A 19,692-nucleotide genomic window follows, 5' to 3' on the forward strand; every position below is an offset into this window, starting at 1 on the left:
CCTGGTGTCATGTGATTTTTGATCTTGTCCAACCCAGTCCAACACTGGCACCTCCACATCCGAGCCCTGTACTCCATATACCAGGCCTGATTATCACATAGATAGTACATACTGCAGAAGCTGGAGAATCTGAGATAACAAGGTGGAGAGCTGGATGAACACAGCAGGCCAAGCAGCATCAGAGGAGCAGGAAGGATTAGGGAGTGCTTACATCAATCAACAAGGTTAAAGTGATTTGGCTGATGGCCTACAGATCAGGCCCACTGAGGGTGACAGATCTATTTCAAAAAGGTGCCATCATGAACGATATCCTCAGTGAGGAAACAGGACCCATGTCCACAAGGACTGGTGATCAACAAGCTGTTGAACATACTAATTGATGGTAATCCAGTTTCCTTGCAGTACCCAGCAAGGTGTGCCAAGACACCATCATCCTCTTTTTACTCCTATTTCAGGAAACCAACTTTAGGGCTCCTAAAGAATCTCCTTTGGTTGCAGTGCTATCAGGTTTGTCTGGACAATGGACTTGACAATACCTAGGAATGGTGAAATCTGTGGCAGACTTACCTTAGACAAGTAATATGACCAAACTGTTGCTCCACTAATCTACAGGGCAACTCCAGTTTCTGAACTACCCCTGGATGTTGGTGACGACTTGCACGGTCGGTCAATAGGTTGATGTTAAATGGTAGTTTGACACTGGCCTGTTAGGCCATTTCAGAGAGTCAGCCACATTGTGTGCACATGGCAAAGTAGAATGGCAGGTTTGTCCAGAGTGGCACCTATGAACAAGATGAGTTGGAGGCAGACATTCTTTATGGGGTAGGGATGTAGCAGGTGTAGACTGAAGGGCATCATTTATGAAGAAGGTTCATAAAAGCACACGGTCTACACTAGATCCAAGAGGAATTGCTGTTTAGGATATCTGTTTGTGTTGTGCAGCTTTTTTGCTTGAAGAACGATTGCCTCCAATTCACTGAACACAGCTAAGCACAGCAAATAAATTTGCCTGTAAAGGCAATCTGAATACTATTGAGGAAAATAAAGAATTTAATCAGAATCAAACCTCCCTTCCCCAGAGAAAAGCCCATTTGGATCACATGTATTTGTACCATTGGCTGGCACATCAAGTTAAGTTGCAAATCAGTTTATTGCTGGGATCTACCTTGCATGTGATCCAATGGAAGTGGCAGAAAGTGACCATTTAACAATACTAAATTCTTGATGCTGGATTTGAAAAAGCCTTTAAGGCCACAAGGTTGCACTGTGATGATCTGAGATAACAAGGTGTAGAGCTAGATGAACACAGCTGGCTAAGCAGCATCAGAGGAGCAGGAAAGCTGACATTTTGGGCCTAGACTCTTCCTCAGAGGAAAAGAAGAAAAATTTTTTTTCTGAAGAAGGGTCTAGGCCCGAACGTAAACTTTCCTTGCTCCTCTGATGCTGCTTGGCCTGCTGTGTTCATCCAGCTCTACACCTTGTTATCTCTTATTATCATAGCCGGCCATTACACACTACCTATTGTCAGCCACAAACAGTATCCCAGCCAGATCGTTATCAACTCCTTTGTGTATATCCCCACCAAACATTTACTCCTTACCCCCTCTCCTCACTTGGTCTTCTGTACATAACCCAACATTTTCCTAGCTACGAGATAACAATGTGTAGAACTGGATGAACACAGCAGGCCAAGCAGCACCATAGGAGCACAAAAGCTGACGTTTCAGCCTAGACCCTTCATCAGAAAAAGTGGGAGCGGTATGGGAGTTCTGAAATAAATAGGGAGACAGGGGGAGGTGGATTGAAGATGGATAGAGGAGAAGATAGGTGGAGAGGAGACAGACAAGTTAAAGAGGGGGAGATGGAGCCAGTAGAGGTGAGTGTAGAGGTGAGTAGAGCGGTTGCAGGGGAAAGTGCTGGGCGTGGTGGGGTTGGTGCAGAAACTGATGTTCATTGCAAGCCCGCCACTCCCACTAGCTATTCTAGCTACCTAGAATACACCTCTACCCACCCACCTTCTGCAAAAATTCCATCCCCTATTCCCAATTCCTTCACCTCTGCCGCATCTGCTCCCAGGATGAGGCATTCCACTCCCACACATCCTAAATGTCCTCGTTTTTCAAGGACTGCAACTTCCTCCCAGCAGTGTTTGAGAACGCCCTTGACCGCGTCTCCCGCAACACATCCCTCACACCCCACCCCGGCAATAACCGCCCTAAGAGAATCCCCCTCGTCCTCACATACCACCCCACCAACCTCCGGATACAGCGCATCATCCTTCAACACTTCTGCCATCTACAATCTGCCCCCACCCCCAAAGACATTTTCCCATCCCCACCCTTGTCTGCCTTCCGGAGAGACCACTCTCTCTGTGACTCCCTTGTCCGGTCCACACTCCCATTCAACCCCACCATGGATAGACAAGTCCATCATGGGCCTCCTGCAGTGCCACAATGATGCGACCCGAAGGTTGCAGGAACAGCAACTCATATTCCGCTTGGGAACCCTGCAGCCCAATGGTATCAATGTGGACTTCACAAGATTAAAAATCTCCCCTTCCTCCACTGCATCCCAAAACCAGCCCAGTTCTTCCCCTCCCTCCACCGCATCACACAACCAGCCCAGTCTGTCTCTGCCTCCCTAACGTGTTCTTCCTCTCACCCATCCCTTCCTCCCACCTCAAGCTGCACCTCCATTTCCTACCTACTAACCTCATCCCACCTCCTTGACCTGTCCGTCTTCCCTGGACTGACCTATCCCCTCCCTACCTCCCCACCTATACTCTCCTCTCCACCTATCTTCTTTTCTCCATCTTCGGTCCACCTCCCCCTCTCTCCCTATTTATTTCAGAATCCTCTCCCCATCCCCCTCTCTGATGAAGGGTCTAGGCCCGAAACGTCAGCTTTTGTGGTCCTGAGATGCTGCTTGGCCTGCTGTGTTCATCCAGCCTCACACTTTATTATCTTGGATTCTCCAGCATCTGCAATTCCCATTACCTTTGCATCAACCTTTACAAATATGGAGGGCGCGCAGAGGAAACAGTCCAGTGCGCTTTACGTTACTTCCGGCACTGATACCGTGATCAATCCGATTGTCCGAAAATTAGGTCGGGGGCTGTCGAGGAGAGTGCCTGTCGATATGTGCAACATTAAAACCCAAACCTGAGGTGACGACGCTATTCGTATTAATCCGTTCATCCGCCTCAGATAATCAGGGATAATTAAAAAGAAATATCTTGTCATCATGCTGTGATCGCGTGCCACAGGTGGCACGGTCAACTCTAAGAGAGGACCCACGAAGGACCCGTTTCACGTGAAGAAGCTTCAAAGGAGGAAGAGGAGCCTCACAGGGAGAGACTCTCAAAGGTACATTATCACAGGGAGAGACTCACAGGTACATTATCACAGGGAGAGACTCACAGGGGTACATTATCACAGGGAGAGACTCACAGGTACATTATCACAGGGAGAGACTCTCACAGGTACATTATCACAGGGAGAGACTCACAGGTACATTATCACAGGGAGAGACTCACACAGGTACATTATCACAGGGAGAGACTCACACGGGTACATTATCACAGGGAGAGACTCACACAGGTACATTATCACAGGGAGAGACTCTCAAAGGTACATTATCACAGGGAGAGACTGTCACGGGTACATTATCACAGGGAGAGACTCTCACGGGTACATTATCACAGGGAGAGACTCACAGGTACATTATCACAGGGAGAGACTCACAGGGGTACATTATCACAGGGAGAGACTCACAGGTACATTATCACAGGGAGAGACTCACAGGTACATTATCACAGGGAGAGACTCACAGGGGTACATTATCACAGGGAGAGACTCACAGGTACATTATCACAGGGAGAGACTCACAGGTACATTATCACAGGGAGAGACTCACAGGTACATTATCACAGGGAGAGACTCTCAAAGGTACATTATCACAAGGAGAGACTCTCAGGGGTACATTATCACAGGGAGAGACTCACAGGGGTACATTATCACAGGGAGAGACTCACACGGGTACATTATCACAGGGAGAGACTCACACAGGTACATTATCACAGGGAGAGACTCACAGGTACATTATCACAGGGAGAGACTCTCAAAGGTACATTATCACAAGGAGAGACTCTCAGGGGTACATTATCACAGGGAGAGACTCACAGGGGTACATTATCACAGGGAGAGACTCACAGGTACATTATCACAGGGAGAGACTCTCACAGGTACATTATCACAGGGAGAGACTCACAGGTACATTATCACAGGGAGAGACTCACAGGTACATTATCACAGGGAGAGACTCTCACAGGTACATTATCACAGGGAGAGACTCACAGGTACATTATCACAGGGAGAGACTCACAGGTACATTATCACACGGAGAGACTCTCAGGTACATTATCACAGGGAGAGACTCACACGGGTACATTATCACAGGGAGAGACTCTCACAGGTACATTGTCACAGGGAGAGACTCTCACAGGTACATTATCACACGGAGAGACTCTCAGGTACATTATCACAGGGAGAGACTCACACGGGTACATTATCACAGGGAGAGACTCTCACAGGTACATTGTCACAGGGAGAGACTCTCACAGGTACATTATCACAGGGAGAGACTCACACGGGTACATTATCACAGGGAGAGACTCACACAGGTACATTATCACAGGGAGAGACTCACACGGGTACATTGTCACAGGGAGAGACTCTCACAGGTACATTATCACAGGGAGAGACTCACACGGGTACATTATCACAGGGAGAGACTCACACGGGTACATTATCACAGGGAGAGACTCTCACAGGTACATTATCACAGGGAGAGACTCTCACAGGTACATTATCACAGGGAGAGACTCACACGGGTACATTATCACAGGGAGAGACTCACACGGGTACATTATCACAGGGAGAGACTCACACAGGTACATTATCACAGGGAGAGACTCACACAGGTACATTATCACAGGGAGAGACTCACGGGTACATTATCACAGGGAGAGACTCACACAGGTACATTATCACAGGGAGAGACTCACAGGTACATTATCACAGGGAGAGACTCTCACAGGTACATTATCACAGGGAGAGACTCTCAAAGGTACATTATCACAGGGAGAGACTCACAGGTACATTATCACAGGGAGAGACTCACACGGGTACATTATCACAGGGAGAGACTCTCACAGGTACATTATCACAGGGAGAGACTCTCACAGGTACATTATCACAGGGAGAGACTCTCACAGGTACATTATCACAGGGAGAGACTCTCACAGGTACATTATCACAGGGAGAGACTCACACAGGTACATTATCACAGGGAGAGACTCACACAGGTACATTATCACAGGGAGAGACTCACACGGGTACATTATCACAGGGAGAGACTCTCAAAGGTACATTATCACAGGGAGAGACTCTCAGGGGTACATTATCACAGGGAGAGACTCTCAGGGGTACATTATCACAGGGAGAGACTCACAGGTACATTATCACAGGGAGAGACTCTCACAGGTACATTATCACAGGGAGAGACTCTCACGGGTACATTATCACAGGGAGAGACTCTCACAGGTACATTATCACAGGGAGAGACTCACACGGGTACATTATCACAGGGAGAGACTCTCAAAGGTACATTATCACAGGGAGAGACTCTCACAGGTACATTATCACAGGGAGAGACTCTCACAGGTACATTATCACAGGGAGAGACTCTCACAGGTACATTATCACAGGGAGAGACTCTCACAGGTACATTATCACAGGGAGAGACTCTCACAGGTACATTATCACAGGGAGAGACTCTCACAGGTACAATATCACAGGGAGAGACTCTCACAGGTACATTATCACAGGGAGAGACTCTCACAGGTACATTATCACAGGGAGAGACTCTCACACGGGTACATTATCACAGGGAGAGACTCTCACAGGTACATTATCACAGGGAGAGACTCTCACAGGTACATTATCACAGGGAGAGACTCTCACAGGGGTACATTATCACAGGGAGAGACTCTCACAGGTACATTATCACAGGGAGAGACTCTCACAGGTACATTATCACAGGGAGAGACTCTCACAGGTACATTATCACAGGGAGAGACTCTCACAGGTACATTGTCACAGGGAGAGACTCTCACAGGTACATTGTCACAGGGAGAGACTCACACAGGTACATTATCACAGGGAGAGATTATCACAGGGAGAGACTCTCACAGGTACATTATCACAGGGAGGGACTCACACGGGTACATTATCACAGGGAGAGACTCTCACAGGTACATTATCACAGGGAGAGACTCTCACAGGTACATTATCACAGGGAGAGACTCTCACAGGTACATTATCACAGGGAGAGACTCTCACGGGTACATTATCACAGGGAGAGACTCACAGGTACATTATCACAGGGAGAGACTCTCACAGGTACATTATCACAGGGAGAGACTCTCACAGGTACATTATCACAGGGAGAGACTCTCACAGGGGTACATTATCACAGGGAGAGACTCACAGGTACATTATCACAGGGAGAGACTCTCACAGGTACATTATCACAGGGAGAGACTCTCACAGGTACATTGTCACAGGGAGAGACTCTCACAGGTACATTGTCACAGGGAGAGACTCACACAGGTACATTATCACAGGGAGAGATTATCACAGGGAGAGACTCTCAAAGGTACATTATCACAGGGAGAGACTCTCACAGGTACATTATCACCGGGAGAGACTCTCACAGGTACATTATCACAGGGAGAGACTCTCACGGGTACATTGTCACAGGGAGAGACTCTCACAGGTACATTATCACAGGGAGAGACTCACACAGGTACATTGTCACAGGGAGAGACTCTCACAGGTACATTATCACAGGGAGAGACTCTCACAGGTACATTATCACAGGGAGAGACTCACAGGGGTACATTATCACAGGGAGAGACTCACACAGGTACATTATCACATGAGAGACTCACACAGGTACATTATCACAGGGAGAGACTCACACGGGTACATTATCACAGGGAGAGACTCTCACGGGTACATTATCACAGGGAGAGACTCTCACGGGTACATTATCACAGGGAGAGACTCTCACAGGTACATTATCACAGGGAGAGACTCACACGGGTACATTATCACAGGGAGAGTCTCTCACAGGTACATTATCACAGGGAGAGACTCACAGGGGTACATTATCACAGGGAGAGACTCTCACAGGTACATTATCACAGGGAGAGACTCTCACAGGTACATTATCACAGGGAGAGACTCACACAGGTACATTATCACAGGGAGAGACTCACACGGGTACATTATCACAGGGAGAGACTCACACAGGTACATTATCACAGGGAGAGACTCTCACAGGTACATTATCACAGGGAGAGACTCACACGGGTACATTATCACAGGGAGAGATTATCACAGGGAGAGACTCTCACAGGTACATTATCACAGGGAGGGACTCACACGGGTACATTATCACAGGGAGAGACTCTCACAGGTACATTATCACAGGGAGAGACTCTCACAGGTACATTATCACAGGGAGAGACTCTCACAGGTACATTATCACAGGGAGAGACTCTCACGGGTACATTATCACAGGGAGAGACTCACAGGTACATTATCACAGGGAGAGACTCTCACAGGTACATTATCACAGGGAGAGACTCTCACAGGTACATTATCACAGGGAGAGACTCTCACAGGGGTACATTATCACAGGGAGAGACTCACAGGTACATTATCACAGGGAGAGACTCTCACAGGTACATTATCACAGGGAGAGACTCTCACAGGTACATTGTCACAGGGAGAGACTCTCACAGGTACATTGTCACAGGGAGAGACTCACACAGGTACATTATCACAGGGAGAGATTATCACAGGGAGAGACTCTCAAAGGTACATTATCACAGGGAGAGACTCTCACAGGTACATTATCACAGGGAGAGACTCTCACAGGTACATTATCACAGGGAGAGACTCTCACGGGTACATTGTCACAGGGAGAGACTCTCACAGGTACATTATCACAGGGAGAGACTCACACAGGTACATTGTCACAGGGAGAGACTCTCACAGGTACATTATCACAGGGAGAGACTCTCACAGGTACATTATCACAGGGAGAGACTCACAGGGGTACATTATCACAGGGAGAGACTCACACAGGTACATTATCACATGAGAGACTCACACAGGTACATTATCACAGGGAGAGACTCACACGGGTACATTATCACAGGGAGAGACTCTCACGGGTACATTATCACAGGGAGAGACTCTCACGGGTACATTATCACAGGGAGAGACTCTCACAGGTACATTATCACAGGGAGAGACTCACACGGGTACATTATCACAGGGAAAGTCTCTCACAGGTACATTATCACAGGGAGAGACTCACAGGGGTACATTATCACAGGGAGAGACTCTCACAGGTACATTATCACAGGGAGAGACTCTCACAGGTACATTATCACAGGGAGAGACTCACACAGGTACATTATCACAGGGAGAGACTCACACGGGTACATTATCACAGGGAGAGACTCACACAGGTACATTATCACAGGGAGAGACTCTCACAGGTACATTATCACAGGGAGAGACTCACACGGGTACATTATCACAGGGAGAGACTCACACAGGTACATTATCACAGGGAGAGACTCTCGCAGGTACATTATCACAGGGAGAGACTGTCACGGGTACATTATCACAGGGAGAGACTCTCACAGGTACATTATCACAGGGAGAGACTCACAGGGGTACATTATCACAGGGAGAGACTCTCACAGGTACATTATCACAGGGAGAGATTATCACAGGGAGAGACTCTCACAGGTACATTATCACAGGGAGAGACTCACACAGGTACATTATCACAGGGAGAGACTCACACGGGTACATTATCACAGGGAGAGACTCACACAGGTACATTATCACAGGGAGAGACTCACACGGGTACATTATCACAGGGAGAGACTCACACGGGTACATTATCACAGGGAGAGACTCTCACAGGTACATTATCACAGGGAGAGACTCACACGGGTACATTATCACAGGGAGAGACTCTCACGGGTACATGATCACAGGGAGAGACTCACACGGGTACATTATCACAGGGAGAGACTCACACGGGTACATTATCACAGGGAGAGACTCTCACAGGTACATTATCACAGGGAGAGACTCACACGGGTACATTATCACAGGGAGAGACTCACACAGGTACATTGTCACAGGGAGAGACTCTCACAGGTACATTATCACAGGGAGAGACTCACATGGGTACATTATCACAGGGAGAGACTCTCACGGGTACATTATCACAGGGAGAGACTCTCACGGGTACATTATCACAGGGAGAGACTCTCACAGGTACATTATCACAGGGAGAGACTCTCACAGGTACATTATCACAGGGAGAGACTCTCACAGGTACATTATCACAGGGAGAGATTTTCACAGGGAGAGACTCTCACAGGTACATTATCACAGGGAGAGACTCACACAGGTACATTATCACAGGGAGAGACTCACACGGGTACATTATCACAGGGAGAGACTCACACAGGTACATTATCACAGAGAGAGACTCTCACAGGTACATTATCACAGGGAGAGACTCTCACAGGGGTACATTATCACAGGGAGAGACTCTCACAGGTACATTATCACAGGGAGAGACTCTCACAGGTACATTATCACAGGGAGAGACTCACACAGGTACATTATCACAGGGAGAGACTCACACGGGTACATTATCACAGGGAGAGACTCACACGGGTACATTATCACAGGGAGAGACTCTCACAGGTACATTATCACAGGGAGAGACTCACACGGGTACATTATCACAGGGAGAGACTCACACAGGTACATTATCACAGGGAGAGACTCTCACAGGTACATTATCACAGGGAGAGACTCACACGGGTACATTATCACAGGGAGAGACTCTCACAGGTACATGATCACAGGGAGAGACTCACACGGGTACATTATCACAGGGAGAGACTCACACGGGTACATTATCACAGGGAGAGACTCACACGGGTACATTATCACAGGGAGAGACTCTCACAGGTACATTATCACAGGGAGAGACTCACACGGGTACATTATCACAGGGAGAGACTCACACAGGTACATTATCACAGGGAGAGACTCTCGCAGGTACATTATCACAGGGAGAGACTCTCACAGGTACATTATCACAGGGAGAGACTCACAGGGGTACATTATCACAGGGAGAGACTCTCACAGGTACATTATCACAGGGAGAGATTATCACAGGGAGAGACTCTCACAGGTACATTATCACAGGGAGAGACTCACACAGGTACATGATCACAGGGAGAGACTCACACAGGTACATTGTCACAGGGAGAGACTCTCACAGGTACATTATCACAGGGAGAGACTCACATGGGTACATTATCACAGGGAGAGACTCTCACGGGTACATTATCACAGGGAGAGACTCTCACGGGTACATTATCACAGGGAGAGACTCTCACAGGTACATTATCACAGGGAGAGACTCTCACAGGTACATTATCACAGGGAGAGATTTTCACAGGGAGAGACTCTCACAGGTACATTATCACAGGGAGAGACTCACACAGGTACATTATCACAGGGAGAGACTCACACGGGTACATTATCACAGGGAGAGACTCACACAGGTACATTATCACAGGGAGAGACTCTCACAGGTACATTATCACAGGGAGAGACTCTCACAGGGGTACATTATCACAGGGAGAGACTCACACAGGTACATTATCACAGGGAGAGACTCACACGGGTTCATTATCACAGGGAGAGACTCACACAGGTACATTATCACAGGGAGAGACTCTCACAGGTACATTATCACAGGGAGAGACTCACACGGGTACATTATCACAGGGAGAGACTCTCACAGGTACATGATCACAGGGAGAGACTCACACGGGTACATTATCACAGGGAGAGACTCACACGGGTACATTATCACAGGGAGAGACTCACACGGGTACATTATCACAGGGAGAGACTCTCACAGGTACATTATCACAGGGAGAGACTCACACGGGTACATTATCACAGGGAGAGACTCACACAGGTACATTATCACAGGGAGAGACTCTCGCAGGTACATTATCACAGGGAGAGACTGTCACGGGTACATTATCACAGGGAGAGACTCTCACAGGTACATTATCACAGGGAGAGACTCTCACAGGTACATTATCACAGGGAGAGACTCACAGGGGTACATTATCACTGGGAGAGACTCTCACAGGTACATTATCACAGGGAGAGATTATCACAGGGAGAGACTGTCACAGGTACATTATCACAGGGAGAGACTCACACAGGTACATTATCACAGGGAGAGACTCACACGGGTACATTATCACAGGGAGAGACTCACACAGGTACATTATCACAGGGAGAGACTCACACGGGTACATTATCACAGGGAGAGACTCACACGGGTACATTATCACAGGGAGAGACTCTCACAGGTACATTATCACAGGGAGAGACTCACACGGGTACATTATCACAGGGAGAGACTCTCACGGGTACATGATCACAGGGAGAGACTCACACGGGTACATTATCACAGGGAGAGACTCACACGGGTACATTATCACAGGGAGAGACTCTCACAGGTACATTATCACAGGGAGAGACTCACACGGGTACATTATCACAGGGAGAGACTCTCACAGGTACATTATCACAGGGAGAGACTCTCACAGGTACATTATCACAGGGAGAGACTCTCACAGGTACATTGTCACAGGGAGAGACTCTCACGGGTACATTGTCACAGGGAGAGACTCACAGGTACATTATCACAGGGAGAGACTCTCACAGGTACATTATCACAGGGAGAGACTCACACAGGTACATTATCACAGGGAGAGACTCACACGGGTACATTATCACAGGGAGAGACTCACACAGGTACATTATCACAGGGAGAGACTCACACGGGTACATTATCACAGGGAGAGACTCTCACAGGTACATTATCACAGGGAGAGACTCTCACAGGTACATTATCACAGGGAGAGACTCACAGGGGTACATTGTCACAGGGAGAGACTCTCACGGGTACATTGTCACAGGGAGAGACTCTCACGGGTACATTGTCACAGGGAGAGACTCTCACGGGTACATTGTCACAGGGAGAGACTCTCACAGGTACATTATCACAGGGAGAGACTCACACGGGTACATTATCACAGGGAGAGACTCACACGGGTACATTATCACAGGGAGAGACTCACACGGGTACATTATCACAGGGAGCGACTCTCACAGGTACATTATCACAGGGAGAGACTCTCACGGGTACATTATCACAGGGAGATCCTCACACGGGTACATTATCATTACAGGGAGAGACTCACACGGGTACAATATCGCAGGGAGAGACTCACACGGGTACATTATCACAGGGAGAGACTCACACGGGTACATTATCACAGGGAGAGACTCTCACAGGTACATGATCACAGGGAGAGACTCACACGGGTACATTATCACAGGGAGAGACTCACACAGGTACATTATCACAGGGAGAGACTCTCGCAGGTACATTATCACAGGGAGAGACTGTCACGGGTACATTATCACAGGGAGAGACTCTCACGGGTACATTATCACAGGGAGAGACTCTCACAGGTACATTATCACAGGGAGAGACTCACAGGGGTACATTATCACTGGGAGAGACTCTCACAGGTACATTATCACAGGGAGAGATTATCACAGGGAGAGACTCTCACAGGTACATTATCACAGGGAGAGACTCACACAGGTACATTATCACAGGGAGAGACTCACACGGGTACATTATCACAGGGAGAGACTCACACAGGTACATTATCACAGGGAGAGACTCACACGGGTACATTATCACAGGGAGAGACTCACACGGGTACATTATCACAGGGAGAGACTCTCACAGGTACATTATCACAGGGAGAGACTCACACGGGTACATTATCACAGGGAGAGACTCTCATGGGTACATGATCACAGGGAGAGACTCACACGGGTACATTATCACAGGGAGAGACTCACACGGGTACATTATCACAGGGAGAGACTCTCACAGGTACATTATCACAGGGAGAGACTCACACGGGTACATTATCACAGGGAGAGACTCTCACAGTTACATTATCACAGGGAGAGACTCTCACAGGTACATTATCACAGGGAGAGACTCTCACAGGTACATTATCACAGGGAGAGACTCTCACAGGTACATTGTCACAGGGAGAGACTCTCACGGGTACATTGTCACAGGGAGAGACTCACAGGTACATTATCACAGGGAGAGACTCTCACAGGTACATTATCACAGGGAGAGACTCACACAGGTACATTATCACAGGGAGAGACTCACACGGGTACATTATCACAGGGAGAGACTCACACAGGTACATTATCACAGGGAGAGACTCACACGGGTACATTATCACAGGGAGAGACTCTCACAGGTACATTATCACAGGGAGAGACTCTCACAGGTACATTATCACAGGGAGAGACTCACAGGGGTACATTGTCACAGGGAGAGACTCTCACGGGTACATTGTCACAGGGAGAGACTCTCACGGGTACATTGTCACAGGGAGAGACTCTCACGGGTACATTGTCACAGGGAGAGACTCTCACAGGTACATTATCACAGGGAGAGACTCACACGGGTACATTATCACAGGGAGAGACTCACACGGGTACATTATCACAGGGAGAGACTCACACGGGTACATTATCACAGGGAGCGACTCTCACAGGTACATTATCACAGGGAGAGACTCTCACGGGTACATTATCACAGGGAGATCCTCACACGGGTACATTATCATTACAGGGAGAGACTCACACGGGTACAATATCGCAGGGAGAGACTCACACGGGTACATTATCACAGGGAGAGACTCACAGGGGTACATTATCGCAGGGAGAGACTCACACGGGTACATTATCACAGGGAGAGACTCACACGGGTACATTATCATCACAGGGAGAGACTCTCACAGGTACATTATCACAGGGAGAGACTCACACGGGTACATTATCACAGGGAGAGACTCACACAGGCACATTATCGCAGGGAGAGACTCTCACGTGTACATTATCGCAGGGAGAGACTCTCACGGGTACATTATCACAGGGAGAGACTCTCACGGGTACATTATCACAGGGAGAGACTCTCACAGGTACATTATCGCAGGGAGAGACTCTCACGGGTACATTATCACAGGGAGAGACTCACACGGGTACATTATCACAGGGAGAGACTCACAGGGGTACATTATCACAAGGAGAGACTCACAGGGGTACATTATCACAGGGACCGCCTCACACGGGTACATTATCGCAGGGAGAGACTCACACGGGTACATTATCATCACAGGGAGAGCCTCACACGGGTACATTATCACAGGGAGAGACTCACAGAGGTACATTATCACAGGGAGAGACTCACACGGGTACAATATCGCAGGGAGAGCCTCATGGGTACATTATTGCAGGGAGAGACTCACACGGGTACATTATCACAGGGAGAGACTCACACGGGTACATTATCGTAGGGAGAGACTCACACGGGTACATTATTGCAGGGAAAGACTCACACGGGTACATTATCGTCACAGGGAGAGCCTCACACATGTACATTATCACAGGGAGAGCCTCACACTGGTTCATTATCATCGCAGGGAGAGCCTCACACGGGTACATTATCGTCACAGGGAGAGCCTCACACATGTACATTATCACAGGGAGGGCCTCACACAGGTACATTTATCATCACTGGGAGACCCTCATGGCTATGTTTTTAACACAGGGAGAGTGCGGCAGCTTTGTGATCACAGGGAGAGCGTGGCGGGCGAGTGATCACGGGGAGAGCCTGGCAGGCGAGTGATCACGGGGAGAGCCTGGCGGGTGAGTGATCACGGGGAGAGCCTGGCGGCCGAGTGATCACGGGGAGAGCCTGGCGGCCGAGTGATCACGGGGAGAGCCTGGCGGCCGAGTGTTCACGGGGAGAGCCTGGCGGGCGAGTGAACACGGGGAGAGCCTGGCGGGCGAGTGATCAATGAGAAAGTAGAGGGGTGAGGGTTACAGTCATATTACCTTTTTCAAATATGTTGGACTTGGCCAAATAATGCACTTCGGACATCCCTATAGGATATCTAAGAGCTCACCATATATCGCAGATATTATATCTCTATAGAATCTATAAAGGACAGTGGCATACGGTAGAAATATCAAATGGCCATAGATTATATATGACTGGGCAATATAACGTGGATGATGTGCAAACAGGCCAGGTAGCGCAGGCACTGTCTCACATGTAAGTCTGGGCAGTTCACCTCAGTGGATCTATCTCTCAAATATATTGACTGGATCATGCAGTGCAGATCCTGTATCTTGATAAAGAATATATAGGATTTGTCCATAGAGCATAGGTGATGTATTCTCATCATTTGTGTAGGACTGGGCCTTAGACTACCTATAATGTATCTAAAGGAGATGTAGGACTGGTGCAAAGATCACAGTTGGTGTGTATCTTAGATATGTATATATATATATATATATATATATATATAGGACTGAGCTACAGAGTACACGATGTATCTATTGGATACGTATCGTCGACCATATAGCATCGGATGCATTATGTATTTACAGGATATATATACATTGATCCTTAAGGATTGTGCTGTATCTGTATAGCCACAAAGCAGAGGTGACATGTCTCTGCTGAATGTATAAAATTTGGCCTGAAAGCATTCAACGTAACCACATAAGAACGAGGAGTGGGAGTCGACCATCTGGCCCTTCGAGCCTGCTACGCCATTTACTAAGATCATGGCTGATCTTTCCATGGCTTGAGTTCTACTTACCCACCCTCTCACCATAGCCCTTAATTCCTTTACTATTTAAAAAATCACCGATCTTAGCTTTAAAAACATTCAGTAAGGAAGCCTCAATTACTTCACTGGGCAGGGAATTCCACAGATTCACAACCCTTTGGGTGAAGAAGTCTCCTCAGTTCAGTCCTAAATCTGCTCCCCCTAATTTTGAGGCTATGCCATCTCGTTCTAGTATCACCCACCAGTGGAAACAACCTCCCTGCTTCTCTCCTATCTGTTCCTTCATAATTTTATGTTTCCATAAGATTCCTCCCCCCACTTATTCAATGAATATAATCCCAGTCTCTTCAGCCTCTCCTCATAAACCAACCCTCTTAACTCTGAAGTCGACTTAGTGAATCTCCTCTGCATCCCCTCCAGTGCCAGTACATCCTAATTAAGGAGACCAAAGCTGCCCACAGTACTCCAGTTGTGGCCTCACCAGCTCCCTACACAGCTGCAGCATAACCTCCCTGTTTTTAAACTCCAGCCCTCTAGCAATGAAGGACAAAATTCCATTTGCCGCCTTAATTACCTGCTGCACCTGCAAACCAACCTTCTGTAATTCATGCACAAGGATGCCCAGGTCCCTCAGCACAGTAGCAAGCTGGCGGGTCAAGTAGTAGTCCCTTTTACCATTATTCCTACCATAATGGATGACTTCACATTTCTCAACATTGCACTCCATCTGCCAGACCTTTGCCTACTCACTTAAACTATCTATATCCCTCTACAAACTTTCAGAGTCCTCTGCATATGTTGCTGTACTACTCATCTTAGTGCCATCCGCAAACTTTGACACACCACACATGAACCCAACTCCAAATTGTTCATGTAAATTGTAAACAATTGCAGTCCCAACACTGATGCCTGAGGCACACCACTAGTCACTGTTCGCCAACTAGAAAAACACACATTCATCTCCACTCTTTGCTTCCTGTTAGTTACCCAATCCTCGATCCATGCCAATACTTTGTCAGTAACGCCGTGCAACTTTATCTAATGCAGAAGCCTTTTGTGCAGCCCCTTGTCGAATGCCTTTTGGAAATCCAGATACACAACATCTACTGGGTCCCCACTGTCCACTGGATTTATATGGCCTTCATAGAATTTCAGTAAATTAGTCAAGCATGATTTGTCTTTCATGAACCCATGCTGCATCTGCCCATTGGGTCACTTTCTATCTAGATGTCTTGCTATTTTTTCCTTGATGATAGATTCAAGCATTGTTTCCACTACAGAAGTTAAGCTAACTGGCCTATAGTTCAGAGATAATGAGAACTGCAGATGCTGGAGAATCGGAGATAACAAGGTGTAGAGCTGGATGAACACAACGGGCCAAGCAGCATCTTAGGAGCAGGAAAGCTGATGTTTTGGGCCTAGACCCTTCATCAGAAAGAGATGGATTAGGATCTAGGCCCGAAACCTCAGCTTTCCTGCTCCCAAGATGCTGCTTGGCTTTCTTTGTTCATCAGCTCTACACCTTGTTATCTCTGGCCTATAATTCCCTATCTTTTTCAACCTCCTTGCTCGAACACTGGCATCACATCAGCTGTTTTTCGGTTTTCTGAAACTGTCCCATGGAAAATTACCATGAGTGCAGTTGCTGTTACTCCCACCATCACTTTTAGTTCCCTGGGAAGCATTCCATCAGAGCCAGGAGACTTGTCTACCTTTAGCTCCTTTAGCTTGCCAACACCGCCACGTTCATGATAATGATCATGTGTAGGTCCTCACCCCTACCTCAGTCTCTTTGTCGTTGATTACTGGCAACATATTCGTGTCCTCCACTGTGAAGACCGACACAAAATACCTGTTCAATGCCTTAGCTATTCTCTCACTTCCTGTTATTAAATCCCTCTTCTCATCCTCTAAAGGACCAATGTTTACCTTAACCACTCTTTTTCGTTTTATATATTTATTGAAACTTTTGCCAACTGTCTTCATATTCTGAGGTCGTTTAGTCTCAGACGTCCAGGGCTGACTGCCCTTTTTTCTACAGCCCTTCCTTTTCATTGGTATATACTTTTGCCAAGCACTTTGAAATATTGTTTTGAAAGTCCTCCACTGCTCTTCAAGTGTACTACCATAAAGTCGTTACTTCCAGTCTGCTTTATCCAGCTCCTCCTTCATTTTATTGTAGTCTCCTTTGTTTAAGCACAGGACCCTGGTGTTGGATTTTATCTTCTCCATCTGTATTCTAAATTCAGCCAAACTGTGATTGCTCCTTCCAAGAGAATCTCTAACTATGAGATCATTAATTATCCCTGGCTCATTACACAGGACCAAATCTAGGAAAAGCTTCCGTCCTCCTCAGCTCCATTACATACTGTTCGAGAAAACTATCGCGGATACATTCAATGATCTCTTCCTCAAGGCTGCATTGACTGACCTAGTTTGACAAATCGACATGTAGATTAAAAGTTCCAACTACAATTGCGCTACCATTTTTACAGGCATTGGCTATTTCTTTGTTTATTGCCAGTCCCGATGTGATGTTATTTGGCGGCCTATAGACTATGCTTACCTGTGACTTTTTCTTCTTAAAATTTCTAATTTCCACCCAAATGGATTCAGTCTTATTCTCCATAGAATCTGTATTGTTTCTCACTACTGCCCTAATGTCATCCTTAAATATCAGAGCTACACCACCTCCCTTACCTTCCTATCTGTCCTTCCAAATAGTCTGATACTCCTGGATATTTAACTCCCAGTTATGACCGTCCTGCAACCAGGTCTCCATAATGGCAGCTAAATCAGACACATTCGCAATGATTTGTGCTGTTAACTCATTTACCTTGTTTTGAATTCTATCACCGTTTAGGTAAGGTGCCTTTGTACTAGTTTTTAAGCCTTCTTTTTGACCCACCAACACACTAAAACAACAGCTAATGAACTTAAAAGACCCTATACAGACGACAAATAAAACGAATGTCATCTACAAAATACCTTGCAAGAACTGTGACAAACACTACATTGGACAAACAGGCAGAAAGCTAGCCACCAGGATACACGAACATCAACTAGCCACAAAACGACATGACCCACTATCACTCGTATCCTTACATACAGATAAGGAAGGACACCACTTTGATTGGGACAACACATCCATCCTAGGACAAGCCAAACAGAGACACGCACGAGAATTCCTAGAAGCATGGCATTCCAACCGGAACCCCATCAGTTTTCCTTCCTTTTAACTTCTTTCATAGTCTTTGCTGTAGTTAAACCCTCCTGCATTAATGTTAACCTGCTGTTTTGTTTTCTATTTACCATTACACCTCCTGTCAGTTCCCCTTCCCTTCCCCCCCCCATTTCACTACTTTTAAGTCCTACTGACAACCCTATTTATCCTTTTCACTAGAACACTGGTTCCAGATCGGTTCAGATGGAGACCGTCCCATCGGTACAGATCCCCCCCCGGTTCCAAAACTGATGCCAATGCTCCATGAAATGGAAGCCCTCTTTCCCACTCCAATCCCTTAGCCACGTGTTTACTTCCAATTTTCTTTATCCGTATGCCAATTTGCAGGTGGCTCAGGTAGTAATCTGGAGACTATTACCCTTGCGGACCTGTTACTTAATTTTGTTCCTTGTGCTTGATAATCCCCAAACAGGGCCTCCTTCCTAGCTTTGCTTATGTTGTTTGTCCCAACATGGACCACAACAACTCGACGCTCGCCATCCCGTTCCTTTCGAGCCGG

General features: G+C 47.2%; 1 protein-coding gene across 4 annotated transcripts in view; it reads left to right on the forward strand.

The window, feature by feature from the left end:
• The first annotated feature begins 3,254 nt into the window (after nucleotides 1-3,254).
• nvl (nuclear VCP like) overlaps nucleotides 3,255-19,692 on the forward strand; it is an 87,413-nt gene continuing 70,975 nt past the window's right edge. The window contains exons 1-2 of one of the 4 annotated variants that reach the window (XM_059645718.1): nucleotides 3,255-3,365; nucleotides 14,920-15,017. The gene's annotated coding sequence lies outside the window, so the exon portion shown is untranslated. The other 3 variants (XM_059645719.1, XM_059645720.1, XM_048530532.2) reach the window with 3 other exon arrangements.

Source organism: Stegostoma tigrinum, chromosome 4, assembly GCF_030684315.1.
Source record: "Stegostoma tigrinum isolate sSteTig4 chromosome 4, sSteTig4.hap1, whole genome shotgun sequence".
Taxonomy (NCBI): domain Eukaryota; kingdom Metazoa; phylum Chordata; class Chondrichthyes; order Orectolobiformes; family Stegostomatidae; genus Stegostoma; species Stegostoma tigrinum.